The sequence below is a fragment of the Hyposmocoma kahamanoa genome, unplaced genomic scaffold (genome assembly GCF_003589595.1).
Source record: "Hyposmocoma kahamanoa isolate Upper Pololo Valley unplaced genomic scaffold, ASM358959v1 65, whole genome shotgun sequence".
NCBI lineage: Eukaryota > Metazoa > Arthropoda > Insecta > Lepidoptera > Cosmopterigidae > Hyposmocoma > Hyposmocoma kahamanoa.
The window spans coordinates 8,313,555-8,334,001 of NW_020653853.1; the positions used below are offsets into that span (position 1 = coordinate 8,313,555).

The window sequence follows — 20,447 nt, forward strand, 5'->3', positions numbered from 1 at the left end:
AGTAATGTGAGTTTTACTACGCTATGGTCTTGAAGGGTAAGGGTGCTGGTGATATTACTGGCACATGGGACTTATCGACTTACGTCTCAGTGTGACGGGCGCAATGGCAGTGCCCTTCAGATCTTTGTGCTCTGAAAGCTCTGAATGGCACTGCAACTGCCATGGATAACTTAGGTGTTGCTTACCACCTTAGACTAAAGTGATAAACTTTTTAGACAATATGATAATTGTTGAACTGACAATTGAACTGAAAAGTTAAAATTTTGTGAAAGTGTATGCTTTGCGAATAAATGTACAGGAGCCTACAATTTTGTATAATTTGCCATAGAATGTATCAAATGTTCTAAAAATATTAAAAATGCGAAAGAATATAAAACGTGAATAATTCATTTTTTCCACCAACTAAGCTTATCACGAGGCGCACGACTCTTGATGTCAAAGAAAAAAAAAAGTGAAAATCTGAAGGGGCTAACACGCCCCAAACTAACTGCAATAGTTTTTGACGGCAATGTGAACATGTTGCGTGTTATTATTTATTGCTACGAAATACGACAATCTCCATCATCAGTACTCGACGTTTCCATGAATTATTATGAACTTGAACTTTCCCACCTGTTCTAAAAATGCGCGCTAAAAATTACTTTTAAAATGACCACAGACAATATAACATTTTAAAAGAAAAATTATTTTTTTGTATAGGTGCTAGCTAGTGGCAAAAACCGTACGGACTTTTGACCAAAACATATATCCCATATACTAAATCTATGATTACTTACATTCAAAATTCTAAATGTGAACATGCACCAACTTTATTATGAACATGCGCAGTAAACACCAAAAGGAACTTTCGCGTTGCTATACCACCAGTAGCTTGGCGGTGTTCTTGTATTCAGAACGTACTTCGGGGCTCCTCGGAAAATCGCTCGAGCGTCTTTTAAACCCAAGTATAACCGCCGAGTGTTATATGTAAGCATTACAAAAAAGTAGAAAAGCATGTCGATGTGTGATTAGAAAGTTGAAATTCCTGTTGTAAGGTGTGGCCTGTGAATTATTGTTGGAAGGTAAGAATCTATTACCTGTAGCTTCGATGTACTTTTAATCAGTACGTCCTGTTCGAACGTTATATATTGAATGCTTGTAGAGTAACTCCTCTCTTGGTTGTGATTTGTCTTTGAATTGAAGAAGTTGTATGTGCCAATTTGAATGTCAATTATTTAGATTAAGTATGATGACTGTCCTCAGCTGCATACACTATGATTACCTTAAAATGTGCTTATTATTTCTTTCTTAGGCGTTTCGTGTACGTAACTGTTTTAAAACGACAAAGAAATTTTAAGCATGGAAGAAATGACAAATTGTTAGAAGCTGTATTGTAAAATTGGTGTCTTATTGGTGTTAGCAGAACTATTTATGAATGTATTTCTATTTTTTTAAATAAGTCTTCTATTTTTTCTTATTAATACATTTATTATCATTTTTGCTAACCAGCGAGAAACTGATGAAACTGCACCTTGAACTATGAGAAAATTTATAGTCGGATTTACTTTGTCGTGTAAAAGTCAATAGTAGGTAACATCGTCACTTAACCACTTATATAACTATTACTAGATATATATCAACTACCCTTCTAGTCAGAAAATGATATTTCATGTCACTTATCAATTATCATAGATACAGGAGCATTGAAAATTTACATGCACTGACCACGCCACCTCTGCTGGTGACGTCATCCATAACGTCACTTACCTGCGGTATAAATACATGTAATGCTAGAAATTGCTAGACACCAGAGATTGGTTTGCTAAGATTTTAAAAATGCAGTCACGCAAACATTTTAAAACAGTTTTTTATTTTTTATATGTAACTAACACATATTACTTTTCAACAATATGCAAAGGTGTAAATGCTTATTTTGTCTTTTATCACTACAAAAAGTAACGATAAAATCTTTTGTTTCTAAATATTGTAAAGTATGTAGTACATGATTTAATAAGATGTTGTTCGAACAGACATAAAAACATAATTTGTGTTCATTATTATGAAAGAATCGAATATCTTTTTTCACTATTTAGTATTTTTGAGTCCTACATTTTTGGTCAGATTCTATAATACAAAGATATTCTTTGAGGACAAAAAGGTTTTGAGTTGAAATTATCCACAAAGTTGGTTATAGAGAACGCCTAACATTACAATAGAAATATTTTCCTAATATCGATAACCTTGCTCTCCGATCACCCGATATCTCAATCAAGGATTGTGTTTCTTCTTTTTGTATCATAAATAACCTTTTGTTTTACGCAGTTCACTATAATAAACCTGAAGTTTCAAATTTCTCAGTTTTAACAAAATGTAAGTCTAAATGATTTTTTTTATTTTTCTTTTGTAACTACTTTTCTATAACTTGTCGGGATTTGTTCAGAACCCATAAAAAATCGACACAAGCAAATTCACACCCGGGCACACAGAAATGCTGAAATATGTGTGTAATATCGCTGCGGCAAACGCAACATGTACTAATAAGTTTTTTTAAATGTCAGCGGCAATTACTGAAACAGTTAAATTAAATATTAAATAACCAGAGCTTCAAATAAATAGGCACTGTTCTATTTTTGGTAATATACAGTGAATAACTGACAATATGAAGTAAGAAGAAAAATTAAATAACAAATATAGTATGTCAAACATATCATACAAAAAATAGCATTATTATTAAAAGATTAAAAACCAAAGAGATTTAGCAAAAACAATAAAAAGTTCCATTACGGAAAGTTTACGAGATGATATGGAAAGCTGATACCTACATAATACCCGAATGGCCGGTACATTTATTATGTATGATAGCACTTTCTTAGCTCAAATTGGCTATAGTAGCTAGACACACGAAAACGCGGTCAGTCTTTAAAATTGCTATTACTGGTTCAATGAATGCTATTGATGTTACTGAAATGAAGTTATAAAAGCATCATCATTGTTATCGTTACGGTCTGATAGTTTCGATCTTGGGAATAGATATCGACGACATCAACTTGCGTGCGCAGTATTGATTACATCTATTCCGTAAATGTTCCTAATCTTCCCTTAAGATACTAGAAAGGTCTTTTAATCCTTTAAAGCTGCCTTGACTCTTTTAAGGTCACTAAAGTTGTGGAGAGGTTGATAAAGAAGGAGAAATTCAAGTTTATGTGTGCTACACAGTATATACGAGGACCGGCTGAAAAGTTACATAAGACTATTTCCAATTAAAAAATAATACTGGCCATTATCGTGACGCATTCCTTGTTTATTATTTTTTGAAAATTAGTGACACTCGTTTATTTATTACGTTTCGCTTTGCATGGACAAAATGGCGGAATTTAAAAGCAAAATGTTTAAAAATGAGTAACAAGTTTTTTAACACCCTTTTCTAACTTTTAATTTCCTTTCTAACAAATATAATAAGTGCATTTCCTACTTACATTTCTTATGTAATTACATATTGAAAAAAAAAGTAACCATGGCCGTCATTTATTTCATACGTAACGCTAGTACATTACATGTATAATCGTCGTAGATTGATTGTACACAGGTAGATTATTTTTCAGGCGCTCCTCGTAGATAGACAGAAGATAAATTATCATAATAATAATATTAATATTTTTTACAAAAACGATCACATTTCGCGAAGATGACAGAAAATCGCTCAGGATAGGATTTCTAGTGACACGGTGACGAAAAAAACTGCCTCATTACTATTACATTTTTCTGAACGACTGCCATTTTTAACCGATTTCAAAAAATTATCACATTCTCAATCCGATTGAATTTTTTTGTTTACGTATGTTACTCGGACATTTGTAAACCGATTTCGAAGATTCTTTTGTTTATTGGAAAGTGAGTACCTCAATAGTGGTTTTACACATATCTGAAGATAATATTCTACCTCTAAGGATGGCAAAGTAGGGACGGACGGACGTCTGTAAATTTATTATTGTTTCAAAAAAAAAAAAAACACTTGTATATATTACTTACGAAATATTTAATGATTAAAAAAAATTGTAATGAACACAAATTAAAAAGAAAAAACTAATCTTGTGTAGTTTTTCGGATGAACAAAGTTGCTTTAATAGGACAGATTTAGTTCTTAAATATGATGTATATATGTCATATAATTTATTAGATAAACTATTTACTACGCTACCTACGAATCATTTTAACTAATCTCGGTCATTGTTTCTTTGATTACAAATGTCACGTCAGCTTGATAGTTCAAACTGGGTATGGTGCTTATATTATTCCTTTATTTTTTTCCATCCTCTAAGGTATGGTCGGCGCTTAGAGGAATGGAAATTCCATGTTCTAAGGGTCGGAGAGAGAGGGTTTTTTGTGTGAGTTGCTTGGACAGTGAAGACAGTACAGCCTCGCTGTCTTGGAACTTGCCGCGTGATATTTAGAATCCGTTTTAACCTCATTAATCTCTTATACTTTTGGACGAATTACCGTGAAACAAGTAATTGCAGTCAGTTGACTCCCTTTCCGGCCTCTGACAAATATAACTATTGGCATGATTTTTCAATTATTGTCACGTGTGTCTTATTATGTCTAAACGGAACATTCTTAAGTATTTTGGGAACTGCGGGACACGTAGCTTAAAAGCAGGACTGTCTCGCTCTAAGCGGGACGTATGGTCACGTTACACGATGTACACATAGATGTAATTCCAAAGAAATTAAATGTTAAGGTGACCTAGAGCTGATCTGATGATAGAAATAGCTGACAGACAAGAGGAACTCTTCAATAATTTATAGCACCTGTCTTGTATTTGGGCTCATATTGTTTTGATGAGACTTCTGTCTGCGTTTCAATAGGAGGCCGCGGCGACGAATACAGGGTAAAGTTTGAGGGTTGGTTTTTTTTAGGTTATGTTATTATTAATCATTGCATTGTTCTTTATGTTAGCAATAAAGTATACACACGGATAATGACATTGAAAGGTCAATCCTTAAAAGATGTTTCTTACTTTTTTATAGCTTTTGGACGTGACTTTTGTTGTTTTTTCAGTGTCGGTTCACTCACGGTTTCATTTTTAGTCCTCATTCGTGATTCTGCACGTTTTCTAAGTTCGGAATAGAATTATCATGATACACTAGTGAATAATTCTATGTCTTTAATAATAAATACAACTTAAGACGTATACAGGTTGATTAAGATAGTTATTAAATGACGACATAACATTAAATTAGGAATTAAAAATAAGTTTATTAACAAGTAAGTATGACACCTCAACCAAATCAATATTTTTTAGTAAAGTCGCATCTTCGCTAGGTGGCGTTGAGATTAAGTTAAAAGGCGCTATCAATGTCTTGACTCAAACATAGCATTTTATGTCGGAGAAGCTATTATATATATCAAGTGACGGGACGAACAAGTCATGCGCTTGGTGGTAAGCTATACGCCTGTCCTTATGGACAACTGCAACTGTTATCAGTTGCAATGCCACTCAGAGTTTTAATTCGCAAAGATATGATGGGCACTGCCACTGCGTTTGTCATCTTAAAACATAAGTTAACAAGGCCCATACGCCTGTATTTTCACCAGCATCCTTACGCTTTGAAAATCGGAACGCAGGAATACTAACATTGCTGCTTTGCGGCAGAAATAGGTAACGGGGACAGTACTTCCTTGGACGAACACTTTCACGAGGAGCTAATAGAGCTACTAAAGTGTACTACTGCTAGCAGTAGCAGTAGTACACTTTATGCCATTGCCGCGTGATATTTAGAATTACCAAGTAGTACACTTTATTGCCAATTTGCAGAGTCCTCAGTGGCATTGCCTGTGAAATCTGCCGAAGTGCTTAAAAGTCGTAGACCGTCTCATAAGACTACATTGTTACTCTGTGGAAGTTGCTAAGTAGGTATAATAATAAATCACGTACTTCTTACTTACCTTGTTTTGTTAGCTTTGTCTACTTCGCCCTCCTTGTTACTTAAGTTTCTCGATACAAAACAATATACGACAACTTTTTTTTATGCCATGTGACGGGATAAACAAGTCGTGCGTCTATTGGTAAGCGACGCAACTGTCCATAGCAGTAGCAGTGCCACTCAGAGCTTCAAATCGCAAAGATCTGAGGGGCACTGCTGCTGCGCTCGTCACTCTGAGACATAAATTGACAAGTACTTTGTGCCTGTTTCATTTCACCCGCACCCTTACCCTTCAAAACTGAAACGCAGTAATGTTAACATTACTGTTTGGCGGCGGGAATAGGTAAGTTGGTCAGTATTTCACTGAATGGACTCTTTCACAAGGAGCGCTATTACTATTAACTTATTGAGTCCAATATTATGAGCCCCAATACGATAGTTCGGCTGTAAGTACTTAAGAAGGGATCAAGGGTATAGGGGAGCGTGGGGAAATGGGAGCCTACTATGGAAAGTTGATAATAATAATCATAACTTATGTAATTTTAATTTTTATTAGTTATGAACTTACGCTTAACATATCTGGGTATTACATACAAACAGAAAAAAATGTGAAACTAAATATAATATTTGGTTAAAAAGAAAAAACTAAAACGTGTCATTAGCTCTATCTAGATATAAAAACAGTAAGCACATTGCTATTTTTATAATAATTTCAAGCATAACACCTAAAATTTGATGTATATGGTGACATAATATAATGTGGTATGTATGCATTTTAATGCTTACCTGGGAATGCATGAAATTAGCAATTTTATAAGCGTGGAGCGAAAAACACAAAACCATCTCGTACGACTAAACGCGGGTTTCTGCGGGGGTGTCCGCTGGAGGCGATTTGTGTCGAACGTTAACGAAGACATAGGACCGCCATTTGCACGAATACGAGCATTGGAAAAGTCCAGTTTATCATCGCACTCATTACCCCACGTTCCCCTAATTGGAATATCATCGGATTTACATAGTATACCAAATTTCAAATCGATCGGACAAGTAGAAGTATAATAAATGTTCACGTTATGGCTGAGATTCCTAGACTAACCAAAACAAAATGGTCTTTGATCAGCTAAGCAGATGTTCTACTTAAGTTTTTGCTAGAAAAAAACCGCTTCGTTTACATACGTTTGGGAATTATGACGCCACAGGCATACATACAGATACGCAGATACATAGATAAATGCTTCAAACTTATAACTCCCCTCTTTTTAGGTCAGGAGAAAATTATAATTTTCTCGTCCTATATTAGAATAGGATTATTTATTTCAGGGATAGACTCATATAAATTGTTAGTAACATTTTCACTTACAATAGTACAGTCATACGAGATACCTGACTCCCTAACATGCCCAAAACCTTTTGGTTCTGAGAGCCTTCTTACGTATTGAACAAAGAAAAAATTAAAGCAATTTCAACATTATTGTATAAGCAATACATGGAGTGTTGCTTGAAGATGATGAACACATCTTTAAAACCAATACTAAATTTCGTCATTTAGCTAGCAAGTAAATTGGTCGAGCTAGTTACAATACCCGTGGTTTGATTCCACGAGCACTGTTTTATATAGCCTAAGGTGGGTGGGTAAATATTATTAATAAAGCGTAGGGTGGGTATGGATAGATTAACAAATCACGAAATCGCTCTGCACTTTGTATATGATCGGTCTTCTGTGATTAGGCATTGTTGCACGTTCGTTCCTATTTGTTTATTCAGTTTCAATTACTTTCAAGGTTTAAAGTAACTTTCAAAGTTTTCTTTCTTGTTTTAATATGTCGCACTTAACCGAATTATTAAAATTACAAATTATTGTTCTGTATGAACAAGAATTAGATATGCCTTATACTTATCCAGACGTTAAAAACAAAAAAAAATTCAATATTGTATAGTAATTGCTAAATAATATCTTATTTTTTATGTCACTCGAACCATGCTTGACTCGATCCATGCTTGCCTCAATTTGCAAAGCAATTCTTATACCACTTGGCCACGACGGCCTTTCTAAAGCTGGTTGAAATTTGTGTTCTGTATTTATGTAAAAACCATACGTTTAAGATCAAATTGGCTCAAAAACTTTTTTAAAATGTTATTCACTAATGAGACGACCAGAGAGTCATACAAAAATGAATTTTACGGCTCACAGGTTAAAGATTAACTTTGTTTAACAGTTTTCTCCACATTTTTGTACTTAGAACCAAAACGTCGGCAAAATCGGCTTGGGGGGGGGGGGTCAGGTAACTTGTGTATATGACTGTACACACGACATAACGACACAACAAAATATTTATTTAAGAGGGCACCGAGCCCCTGGCGGTAATTGATTTTAGGTATTCTATAAGCTCTATGCATGTGTGCGTGTGGCATACGTTACCATAGCCGTGTGTAAGCCCAAGCGACACAACCTTCACATCCGACGGCCGATGCAGGACTAAAGCACAAATTAGAAAATTATAGTAGGGACTAAAGCGGACGGCGGGGAGTGTGGTGGCTCTGGCTGGTATGGGCGGACCGCGTCCGACTTTAGGTATTTTCTTTTAAATGTACGGAGTATAAGTTATAGAAAAGATGTAGTTTTGTTTATTATTCAAAAACTGATGACCTTCAATGAAATATTTACGCCGTACTAAGGGTTGATTTTATTTTTTAGAGATAACTTCGGATTTTTTTTCTATCGAGTAAACTACAAGTAGTCGTGTTTCCAAAGAGCCTGATTTATAGAGTGAATCTTTAAATATATTATACATTAATTTCATAACTAACGCTTTAGTAATAAAGTTACAGCAAGGGATCAAACGAATTCAATTATTTCGCAATTACGTATCGCTGCCTCGGTGCAGTCTTAATATTATATATTATACATAATCTTAATATAGAGTACTTAAAAAGTCGATCTCAAAAGTTCGTGGAATTACATCTATTTGCTAAGTTTTATTGAAATCGGTTACCGGAAAGTGTGCAAAACCGGATTCGGATCCGGATTCCAGTTCGCCACTATACGAGACTTAACATAGGAGATAATAAAAATCGGTGCTCATTGCTTAAAGTATATTGAGGAAAACGCCTCCAATTGGAGCATAGCAAAATCAACCATTAAATTAATTGCTCCTTATAAAATTTAGGCTAAATTTTGGAAGGTCCTTGTAAGCACCAACAAATGATAGAACATTGTCCATCCATTGTCGGAATATATGGTTTTGAGTTTCCCCCTACGCGCAATGAATCTGCGTAATGTTGATAAATAATTATTGCTTGTCAAGTCACCAACCAGTTAAATATGGATATCCTTTGTCGTTAAACATAAAAAGGACTATGTACACCTTCACCAGCCTACATCCAGCAGTTAAGTTCACATATTTTCTTGATTTAAATCTTAAATATCCTTGAATAATTCGGTACGTAGACAAAATTCGGCTTCGGTCTAGGACCATGTACGAGACTTATCACAGGACATAATAAAAATCGGTGCTCACTGCTTAAAGTATATTGAGAAAAACGCCTTCAATTGGAGCATAGCGAAATCAACCATTAATTTAATTGCTCCTTATAAAAATCAGGCGCTTTTTAAAAATAAGTTTTCATGTGTGAACAGCCACCCTTAGAGGTGGAATATTTTCTTCAAAATTGAATGGGGCCACTACTGAGATAACCCCTTTCCAACAAAAAAAGAATCATCAAAATCGGTTAACAAATTATTTTAGTTTTCGCGTAACATACATACAAAAAAAAAGAAAAAGAAAAAACATACTGTCGAATTGAGAAATTTCTCCTTTTTTAAAAGTCGGTTAAAAACAGATTTGTTTTGACCTCAATCCCTGTAACCATTCTTAGAATGCTGTTGTGGTTACTTCCGACACAAGTTAGACGCGATATTATTTTTTTCCCGCATTATCGCTTGGAAGCCGTCTGCCTATGTGAACATGTGATGTACTGTACCTTCTCGTTAGTCCCAGCAGCATCCTGAAACTGGTATAGTATTGAACGCGTAGGGCGTTGTAAGCTCGTTTCGTATACTTTTTAACCCACAGGCTGATCGAGTAAAATGATTGGCTGTAATCTTCGAATAAAGTAATTTTAAATAGATGAAGCATCTCACGAATCTGCGGGCCAGCATATTACATTTCACTGACAACGCCCTACGCTACCTTCCTATATCTTAGTCGTCACTTAGATGAATTAGAATTGGCATATATTATAATTAAAGAATATTTTGAAAACGATAGACAACTAACTTGTTCATAATTTTCCAACTGTTAGTATTATTTGTTAGTTGAAATCTGAAGAAGATTTGCGTTTACGAACAGCTGCTAAGAGCTCAAGAATGTGTAGAGACTCATAAACGATCACTACCTTACTTATTTTTATTTATAGTTAATGTATTTACCTACTATTTACTAATTATTTATATTTAATATCAACCTTTAAATAGTTAGTAACCCTTGTCTTGTCTTCAGTAAAAATATCAAGGTTATTTTGGGAACACATATCTTATTGTGCTTGTATCCATTTACCGGCGGATAATAACGGTCTCTGTTAATAAGGTACGTGTTAATTGTTTATATGATGATTGTCTTTGGGGTTGCCCGCAGTCGACAGTAATATTGTATCTAATTAGTGGGAAGAAACTGACTTTTCCTTCTCGCTGTTAGATGTATGCGGTTGTGTTACGTGGTAAACAACCAATTTTCAATTTTAAAAAAGCGACTTCACTTGTCAACCGAGAATAGCTGTAAAGGTACGGTAACGGTAAGAAAACTTTCATAGTTTTCTTGCAGGTGGCGCTACATTAAAAAGCCAGTAAAACCAAAAACAAAGACCTGCAGCAAGTCGTTCCGTAGATCAGTTGGGAAAGCTATATGGGCTATCGCCCGCATTAAGCGAAAAATGTCGCTGGTGCAAGTCCAGCCGAATTGAAGGAATTTTTCTTTTTTTTCAAATGTGAGTTTGTGAGTGAGCGCATTTGACCTCCATCTCACCTAATGGAAAGTAACGATGAAGTATGCACACCTAAATAATATCACTCTCGCCTTGAAAAGGCCCAAGTTATAATGTTCATAACGCTTCGTGCTATCCGTTGGAATATCCACAACATAGGAGTGGAACCCAAGCCTACATCTAGTCCCTCGGTGATGAAAAGGGGAAGGCGGAATTAAATCGTGTAATTCATATACTCTCCGTGATATATCTTGTAGAATACTGACAATGAGGCAACTTTTTTCCTTTTTTTTTTGCCTCTACTAATTCCGAATCACCTATAAGCCTCTTGAAATGCTTGTCAATTGAAACCAAGAAGGCCAGTCGGTATGCAGCAAAGCCTTCCCAAAGGTGGCAATACCCCAATATCTTTCTACATCAGTTTTGATTTTAGTGACCCTCCTTGACGACTCTTAGGATGCAGGGTTGTCACAGACCTCTATCACTTCGTGTCTCGTGCCCCGGGTGAGCCACCTCGGGCGCACAGTACTCTTCCTATTTTCCAGATAGGTACTGTAGTTGTAGGCACGCTCACTTCCCGTTGCGCTTTGTACAACTAGCGGTTGCCACCGCTAAGCCGTGGCCAAAGGTGGCAACAATACTCCATGCACGACTGGACTTGTGCTTGGTACAGCTGAAGCAACTGTCCGGTGTAAAGTAACGCTTCACCCTGGAAAGGAAGCTTCCTTATTGCATTTTTGGTCATGGATTCTTTGTATCTGTCAAAGTTCAATTTTTCTTTGAGTTCATTCTATCTTTGTATCAAATCATAATAAATCCATTTTCCTAATTAGTAAGTGAGTGTAGAGTTATACATATTTTTTGCTTCTCTTACGAGTAATTTTTCAATACTTACATGTATTTTTTTTATAAACATAGCAGAAATTTATATTTATGCAATTGTACAGTGTCACAATAAATAAACTGTAGTTTTGCTGTACACTGCCACTCGTCAAGTATTGTACCAGTATACATTACAATTGATATTTCAATTCATAGTTATAACCTTATAAGGCCCGTGTACATCAAAATGTGCATAATGTTTGAAGTGATTCCGATGCAGACAATATTATTCCTATGATCACTATGATAATATCGCATTCAAATTTAGCGCTATATGTGTATTCTATATGACCATAGAGTATCTAGAAAAACACGCTTTTCATACAAAACTGAGGGAATTATAAATAGTAGCAGTAGAGCTCCTTGTGAGAGCACGTCTAGTGAAGTACTGCCACCTTACCTATTTCTGCCGCCAAACAGTATAATATGAGCATTATTGCGTTCTAGTTTCGAATGATGAGGGTGCTGGTGAAATTAGGAGCCCATGGGACTTGTCAACTTATGTCTCAGGGTAACGGGCGCAGTGGCAGTGCCTCACGGATATTTGCGATTGAAATCACTGAGTGGCACTGCAAATATTATGGACAGGCGTATCGCTTACCACCACGTCCACAACTTGTTCGTAACTTGGTTATAATAAAAAAATAATACACTTGCTTGGACCTGAAGCGCGTAATTATATTATTATAATTTCCTAACCCATTTATTGGTAGGTCAATGACCATATCACAAAGTTTTTGTTTTGAAGCTTCTTGTTCTGAACCAAAATTCAATTGTCTATAGTACGCGCTACTAAACTCAAAAAATAGTTCAGTACACAGAACTACAATAAATTTCAAAAAAGAAAGTCGTATTTTTGCTATAGAATCTCTTTAAACGCATCACTGTGTTCCTGAAAAGAATAACGTAACTGTATTTGGACATTATTAAAATTCTAATTATTTTATTAAATAATATCTCAAAATGTTACATAACAGGTACAAAGGCGTTAGCATTTGGCAACAAAGAACAATTCAAAAACAATATAAAAAAATCTTTAAATATTGATTGCGTTACAATATTATGATTTTCACGTAGAAGTAAAAGTTTAAATATTGTAAATAACCATTACATAACTTAAGTCTTAAAATCTCATATCTATTACTTAGGCTACTCGGCTTAAGAACTTACATTACATTATATTATGCAACATATACTTTATGCGATATAAAATACTATTAGGCGATTATCACACCGCGACGGAGCGCGAGACGCGGAATCACGCGCGCGGTGGCGGAGACGCAGATCTGCGTCAACACGCGGTTTAATCTGCGCGGGGGCTGCGGTCTAGCGGCCCCGCGTCACTTAGGCGATTATCACACTGCACGGCGCCCCGCAACGGAGCGCGGAGCTGCGTTTTATAACGTTGTACTGAAGTACCTCACTTTGTATGGAAAGCACGCGCCGTCGAACACACTGACAACGCACTGTTTCCAAATTCTTTCAGATCGGACATTTTGAGTGAACGCAAGACGAAAACTCCCGTGTGCTAATTTTGTATAGTTTTGAAGAAAACTTAGTTCAAAGTTCTTCGATTTTTATACTTAGAAATTACAAAAATGATTATAACTCAAAAATAAAAATGCCACTAAATATTTTAAAACACGATTTTAACAGGAACTTTGCCGCTTTTCCAAAATACACCCGTAAGTTACGAAAATTGGTTATTTTTTTCTTTGTTATTTCGCGTCGGTTGCAACGCAGAAATTATTAAAATAAATAATTAACCATGCATACTATTCTCACAAAAAAGCAGATGTTAGTGCCGTGAAACATTGGAGATATGCGTGCCTAAGGTGTTTTAAATTCAGAACGCCTGAAATTTTGTTGGAAGCAAAATTTTTAGAGATAGTTTCCTATATAATTATTATTATTTCTTTGAATTAACTATGTTATTATTTTGACCTTTACAGTACAGTTCTGGCAGAAATAATATAAAAAATCCATATCACTTATGGTGCACCAAGACAGCGTCGTGATTTTTACAGGTCATTTTCTAATTGACTTTAACTGGTATCACTACAGTACTATTATGGTACTAGTTAGTAGTAACATAATGTAATTGAGTTTCTCTTTACATTTTCGGCTTTAAAATTTTAACAAGAAATGATGATATGAACGGTTTGCAAAAACTGACATAACATCATTTGGCTCGTGTTCTCTATACAAACTGAGGTACTTCAATACAATGTTAAAAAACGCAGCAGCGCGCACTGTCGCGGATCGCGGTGCAGTGCGATAATGGCCTTAGTATATTTCAATGTACATTGGGCGTTTTGCGCTTTTGCCATTGTACTTTGCGGGCCTTAAGTGGACAAAGTAATCGAAAGTGTCAGCACAGCTTACATTGATAATTTAGTTGTCGGGAAAGATACAATTATAATAATATAATAGGAAATAAAACTATTGTTTCGAATCTAAATAGTTGACTCACTCAGCCGTGACCATGGCACCTGTATAGGGCCCGAAACATGGTTTGTTTGCATCGAGTATATAACCAGAAATAGAGACGATATCTCATTTAATTTGTTTGGAAACTATTCTGCCATATCATTACTGTGACAACTGCGTTCCGATTGGCCAGTCCGAATTCAAAACAATTGATGGGTGTCGTCAATTATTTCACTTCAAATCGACCAGTTAACTAAACATTTGCTATAATGGACGAAAATTGCAAAATTACATATTTAATAGTTGCCGATGAAATTTGATTCCGTTTGTTCTGTAATTAGAAGTTTTGCTGTTTTTTTCCCTCAACGAATGGAACAGTTAGAGATTATTATCTTTATTACAATAAATACAGAATATTTTTGGAATATACGGAGACGTACACACAGGTCAATTGTTGGCGGCTGTCTAAATTTCAGTGCAAACGAGAATTGATATTTAGTGATGTATTACTGGTGAGGTACCAGGAATGTATGGCCCTTATTTCGTCTCCATTTCTGATTATATATACTCGATGTTCGTTTGAAAAATCAAATACACACAATTTAAAGTTGCTTGCCTCACAATCGGGAATTGAACCGATAAAATGTGAAAAAAAAACCATTGTTTTTTTAATGATGCCCACCGAAGTTAATTACAAGGAATACATTATTTTAAATAACATAATAAGTATCTTAAATAAATAGAACATATTTCAATTATACAAATAAAAAAATACCTGAAGCTGTCAATGTATCTACGGTATTTGCGTAAGTTTCATGCCTGTTTGCCATGTTTTGCCTAGAAATTATTTGCTGAATGTTAATTTGTTGTTTGTATTGTAATAACAACCTCACAGGTCTATATTACTAACTCTATAGCAGCTACTTTTGTTTACTAACTTTTATAATTAAGCAGATTTTACATTCTTACAAAAATAAAAATATTTCAATATAACGCTCTAAACGGTGATAAATCTGTGCAATAACAAAAGAAAGCGCCAGTGTAAATGCCAGCGTAAAAATAATGATCCGAATTGAAGGTATTCTCGACTTCGGAAGATGGAATTCGGTTATAGTGTACAATCCCTCATATAAATAGTACGACGACTACTTCGGACCATCATTCTCGGATTCGGAACTGATGCATATCGGACGCAGTAAAGTAAAAATTCTCTACAAAATTTTGTTTTGTTAAAAGTCATGGAACAAAAGTTGTAGTTTATGATGATGTTAATGTGGAGTATATTAACATCATCATAAACTACAACTTTGGTAGGTTGTTAGTATTTACAAATAACCCTGTGTATAATTTTTATTTATTCACCTTGTCGAGAAGTACGTAAGTAAGTCAGGAAAGAATATTATCTACGTAACGTAACAGAAGGAGAATTAATGTTGCTTAGCATTAGCATATACCAAATGTAGCAACTTTGAAATTATTACGGGTAGCATATTCTACACAATGGCATGATAAATGTACCACACAATTACGAGACACATTGCCGAATACAAGAGACGGATAACAGAATCTTTGCATAATCCGATAAAATCATTACCGCTACATAACTAGATTGTATTACAGCTTCAATGCGTAGAGCTCCTAATAGAGTTATCCTGCAGTTGAAGAAAGCTTTTAACAAATCTTCGGTCTCCAACTGCGAAATATTGCTATAGATACTTATGATTGTATTAATTTCTACATAATTAGTGTCGAAGTGCAAATTGCGCCCAAATAGGGCAGTTGGAAAATTCCGCAAATGCCAGGTCAATTCGGTCGCGTCCATACTCTACAAGTCCAAGTACTTAGCAATAACTTCGTGGTATACCTTACCGACAATAACCTTGCTTGCCATACAAGTTGATATGATACTATAAGAGACCTTGTACATTCTTACTGTGAAACAAACATATCGTGTAAATCTACAAGATCAAATCTGGGGTCGTCGGACTACAGCAAATAAGTAAAAAATCAATATCATTCATATAAATTAATATATCTACCGTCTAAAGCAGAGAAGTCATAGTAATTTGTTACTTCACTAATTAGTAACTTAAATAAGAAAGTTGCATCTTTTTCAAATTTATCATTCTCATCACATCTTCAAACATTATAAATAAAAAAATATAATAAAAAATTAGGCATGCTTCACTCCAGAAACATAGTAAGTCTTTATTTCATGGGTAAGCAAATTACACTTCAAATCGTCATTCGTAAGACAGATTCTCCTAGGAAGAATGAGTAAGAAACTCAGAGGTTGCATTTTGTTAAGTAAACATTTGTTGCTAATGATATTTATCTCAAATATCATAGACCTTGGAGACAGTCGGGCGTGCAAATTTTATTAGCAAACTTGTTTACTAGTCTTTACTACTAAGTTTTAGATTTCCTGAGAGACTGACAATTCATACTTACTTACATACGTATTTTAAGACTATTCGGGGTATTAATTTATTCCAGAGTTACCTCCAAGCCTGCTACATGCTTTTTTGAAATTCTAATGGCTGCAGGCGAGGCTCCTTGCTAAAAGTCGAGTGGTACACTTAAAAATAATTGGACTTATGAAAATTTCCAAAAGAAAGATGTCTTATTATGTTACGAAGTTACGAATTATTATTTATGCTATGACGGAATAAACAAACCGCCAATAGAACTATTAGGGCGCATTTATTCGACAAGAATTTCATCGCGCTCACCCGCTCTACTTAATTAAAAGTAAAGAAAAACTTTAATAATTATTTCGAAACTCAAACTCTAAGATAAAAAAAAATTAAAAAACTTTGTCAAACGCAAGAAATACGATAACGGGTTAGGTCCGGTAATTACGGTGGTTTTATTTTTACAGTACGTTTTCCTCTCTTTTATGTTCTCAGCTATTAATGATCTCTTATTAATAATACCGCACCTTTGAATTATTTTTCTAATTTGTCTAAAATGCCATAAATCTAGCTAAAAAATAAGACAGAATAAGTCGACAAACTGTGAAGCCTAAGTAATAGTATTTTTCATACTAATGAAGACGTATAGCCTAAAATATTTAAAGTCTTTTTAACTGGCTCTATCTTTCGCTATGCCTTAGTTATTGTATTTTGTATCTCTGTAGTACTAATATATAGTTCAAGAGTGTCTCTAAAGTTTTCTTTGTTGTTGTCTTTGAGACGCCCAAATCTGAATTTAGGGATTGTGTCAATCTGTTTCTGAGCGAAATTCGTCTCACGGTAGAATGGTTGATTCAATATGTCAAGGCAATGACATAAGCTATAATCTGCGGATGTCCTTAGGCGATTCGTACGCCGGTACAAACGAATCGCCCTCGGCTATTATTATAGTACCGACACGCTATGATGGCCGTTTTGACGTTTGTCCGCTCATCAAGATTCGTAGTAATTCATAACTACGTTTAAGGAGCTAATTGATATACATTGTTGTCAATAGAGGCGTGCAGTAAAATCTTAGAGGATGGAAAAAAATAAAAGAAAGAAGCTGCCCTAACTACGGAATGAACGTGCATACCTAAACAAAAATTTAACGGACAAATGGCGGATTTCTTTAGTGTCGTACCATAATCTATCGATAATTCATTATCGATATGCAAACATTTTTCAATATTCCATTTGGGACTATTTTAGGTTATATGGGAATATCCGGGAATATCACATAAAATTTTGAATTTATTGTTTTGTGTTTACAAATACTCAAATATTACGAAAGGTGAATTTGCACAGACAAAATTAATAATTGTAATTTGACAGTATATAAAACGAGAAAACTTTGAAATATAAATTCTATACATTTCCAACCTCAAGATTTATATTTTCATAGATAAATTTTTAATCAGATTCCGAATAGTGTAAGCTTTTTTGCATTTATGGATTGGTATAGAATTAATACCAGTGACTAATTTAAGTGAATCTTTAATACTTTCATTTAATTTTGGAAATAAATGAAAGTAGTAATATTATCAATAATAAGATTATTAACATACATTTATTTGCTTAAAACATGGTATAACAGGAGATGTAACAACAGACAGTGTCAGCATTAACATGTTTTGCATATATTAAATAGCATGCAAATGCCTGATTATACAATGTCAATTAACTACTATTGGCCGAGCGCCTTTGGTTTGTGTAGAAAAATCGACACTTTTTTGAAGTGAGACAAGTAGTTACGATCGACTGCGTTGTGACAAGTCACGTCAAACGAGCTCTATACACGTTGGCGCTCGCCTTCACTCAGTCAGCTAGGTGAGTGATACCGAACGATGGCAGGGCAAGGCGAATAATAGGCTGTCTACACGTTGGTATTGGCCTTCACCCGGCAACGTTAGACCAACATGGTTTTTATATTGCCGGCTTTATAAAATAAAGATTTTTAGTAGTTAGAGTTGTCAGTGGGAAAAAACCGGAAACGAGTGGATAATTTTGTTTTCAGGAACTGAGAATGCCTAGTAAATGAGTCTTGTTTAATATAAATTAAATATAAAATTATTTACCAATAAACCTAATGATGGTATTGCATTATCATGTAATGTAGTTACATTCAAAGTTATGTTAAAATTTGATTCTTCAAAATGAAGCGAATAATTGAAGATGGTCTTTGATTCAATGTTTATATTCGGCACTATTATACGGCAGTATGATTTCCAACCATTCTTTTTTCTTTTTGATTTGTAGGTAAACTTGAAATAGTAAAAACAATAATAATAAAAACCACGTAGTGAATTATTTTAATGACAGAATATCGATAATAATAGGGGTTAAAGTATGAAATTGCCGATTTGTACTGAAAATCTAAATTGTTTATTTTTTAAATTTTTAACAAATTTATTTAATCAAAATAGTTGCCATTATATTATCTATACATTGCTGCCATCTAATGGGAAGGTTATTAATGCCTTTGCGATAGAACTCCGACGATCTAGACTGCACAAACTGTGTGAAAGCATTTTGTACTGCCTCCTGGGAAGAAAACTTCTTGTCACGTAGATAATTGTCCAAATCACGAAAAAAATGGTAGTCCGTTGGAGCAAGGTCTGGTGAATACGGAGGATGACGAATGGTTTCTAACTGCAGTTCCTGAAGGGTCAAAATGGTTTCTCGTGCTGTGTGAGGTCTCGCGTTGTCGTGGAGCAATAATGGTGAAGATCGATTCATGAGTCGGGGCTGTTTTACTGCTAGTTTTGTCAACATGGTTCGGAGTTCGGCACAATAGACATCTGCCGTTATTGCTTGACCAGATCGGAGAAAACTATAGTGAATAACACCATGCTGAGACCACCAAACAGTTACCATTACCTTTTTATTGGTAAGTTTTGCTTTAGGACACTGTTGTGGCATTTGACCTGGGGTCAGCCATTGCATTTTTCTTTTCCGGTTATCATAAAGAATCCACTTTTCATCACATGTTACAATTCGATCCAATATTCCTTCATTTCTGTACCGGTTCAACAAGGCAACACAAGTTTCAACACGGGTTTCTTTCTGCAGATCAGTCAAATCATGAGGCACCCATTTTTCGTATTTTTTTATTTTATTGATTTGACGCAAGTGAGTCAATATTGTGGGTAAGGTAACGTTAAACCATGCCGCTAATTCCTGGGTAGTTTGACTAGGATCGGCTTCCACTATCTCTCTTAATTCATCGTTATTCACCTGTGTGGGCGGTCTTCCTCGTGGCTCGTTCTTTAAGTCGAAATTTCCATCACGAAAGCGTTTAAACCAAAATCGCACGGTGTGTTCATTAGTAGACCCCTCTCCAAACGCAGCATTGATATTGCGGGCTGTTTCTGCCGCGTTAGTTCCGCGTCGGAACTCGTATTAAAAAATCACTCGAATTTTCGCAGTATCCATCTTTCTTGTCTAAATTGAATAACAAAAACAATTGAAAGTCGATATTCAAATGTTTCAAATTTAAAAAAAAAAAATCACAGAAACCATTTGAAAAAAGTTTCATTCGAAAACCTCAAACCATGAAGATTCTATGAAAATTCAAAGAACCTATTGCAATAAAACGGCAATTTCATACTTTAACCCCTAATATGTACGCTTCTAAGAACAACACTATCTCAAAATAATCGTTAACAACAATCATCAAAATATACAAACACACATGCAATCTGAAGAAACCAAAGCAAAATTTGGCAAGATTTATGAATAAACTACTCAAATATGTGTAGACAGAAAATTAGCACGTGCCTGTACAATGTTACATTCG

General features: G+C 34.9%; 1 protein-coding gene across 1 annotated transcript in view; it reads left to right on the forward strand.

Moving 5' to 3' along the window:
* The first annotated feature begins 1,044 nt into the window (after positions 1 to 1,044).
* LOC113231392 (synaptotagmin-15-like) overlaps positions 1,045 to 20,447 on the forward strand; it is a 145,841-nt gene continuing 126,438 nt past the window's right edge. The window contains exon 1 of the mRNA XM_026465692.1: positions 1,045 to 1,061. The gene's annotated coding sequence lies outside the window, so the exon portion shown is untranslated. The remainder of the gene's footprint in view (positions 1,062 to 20,447) is intronic.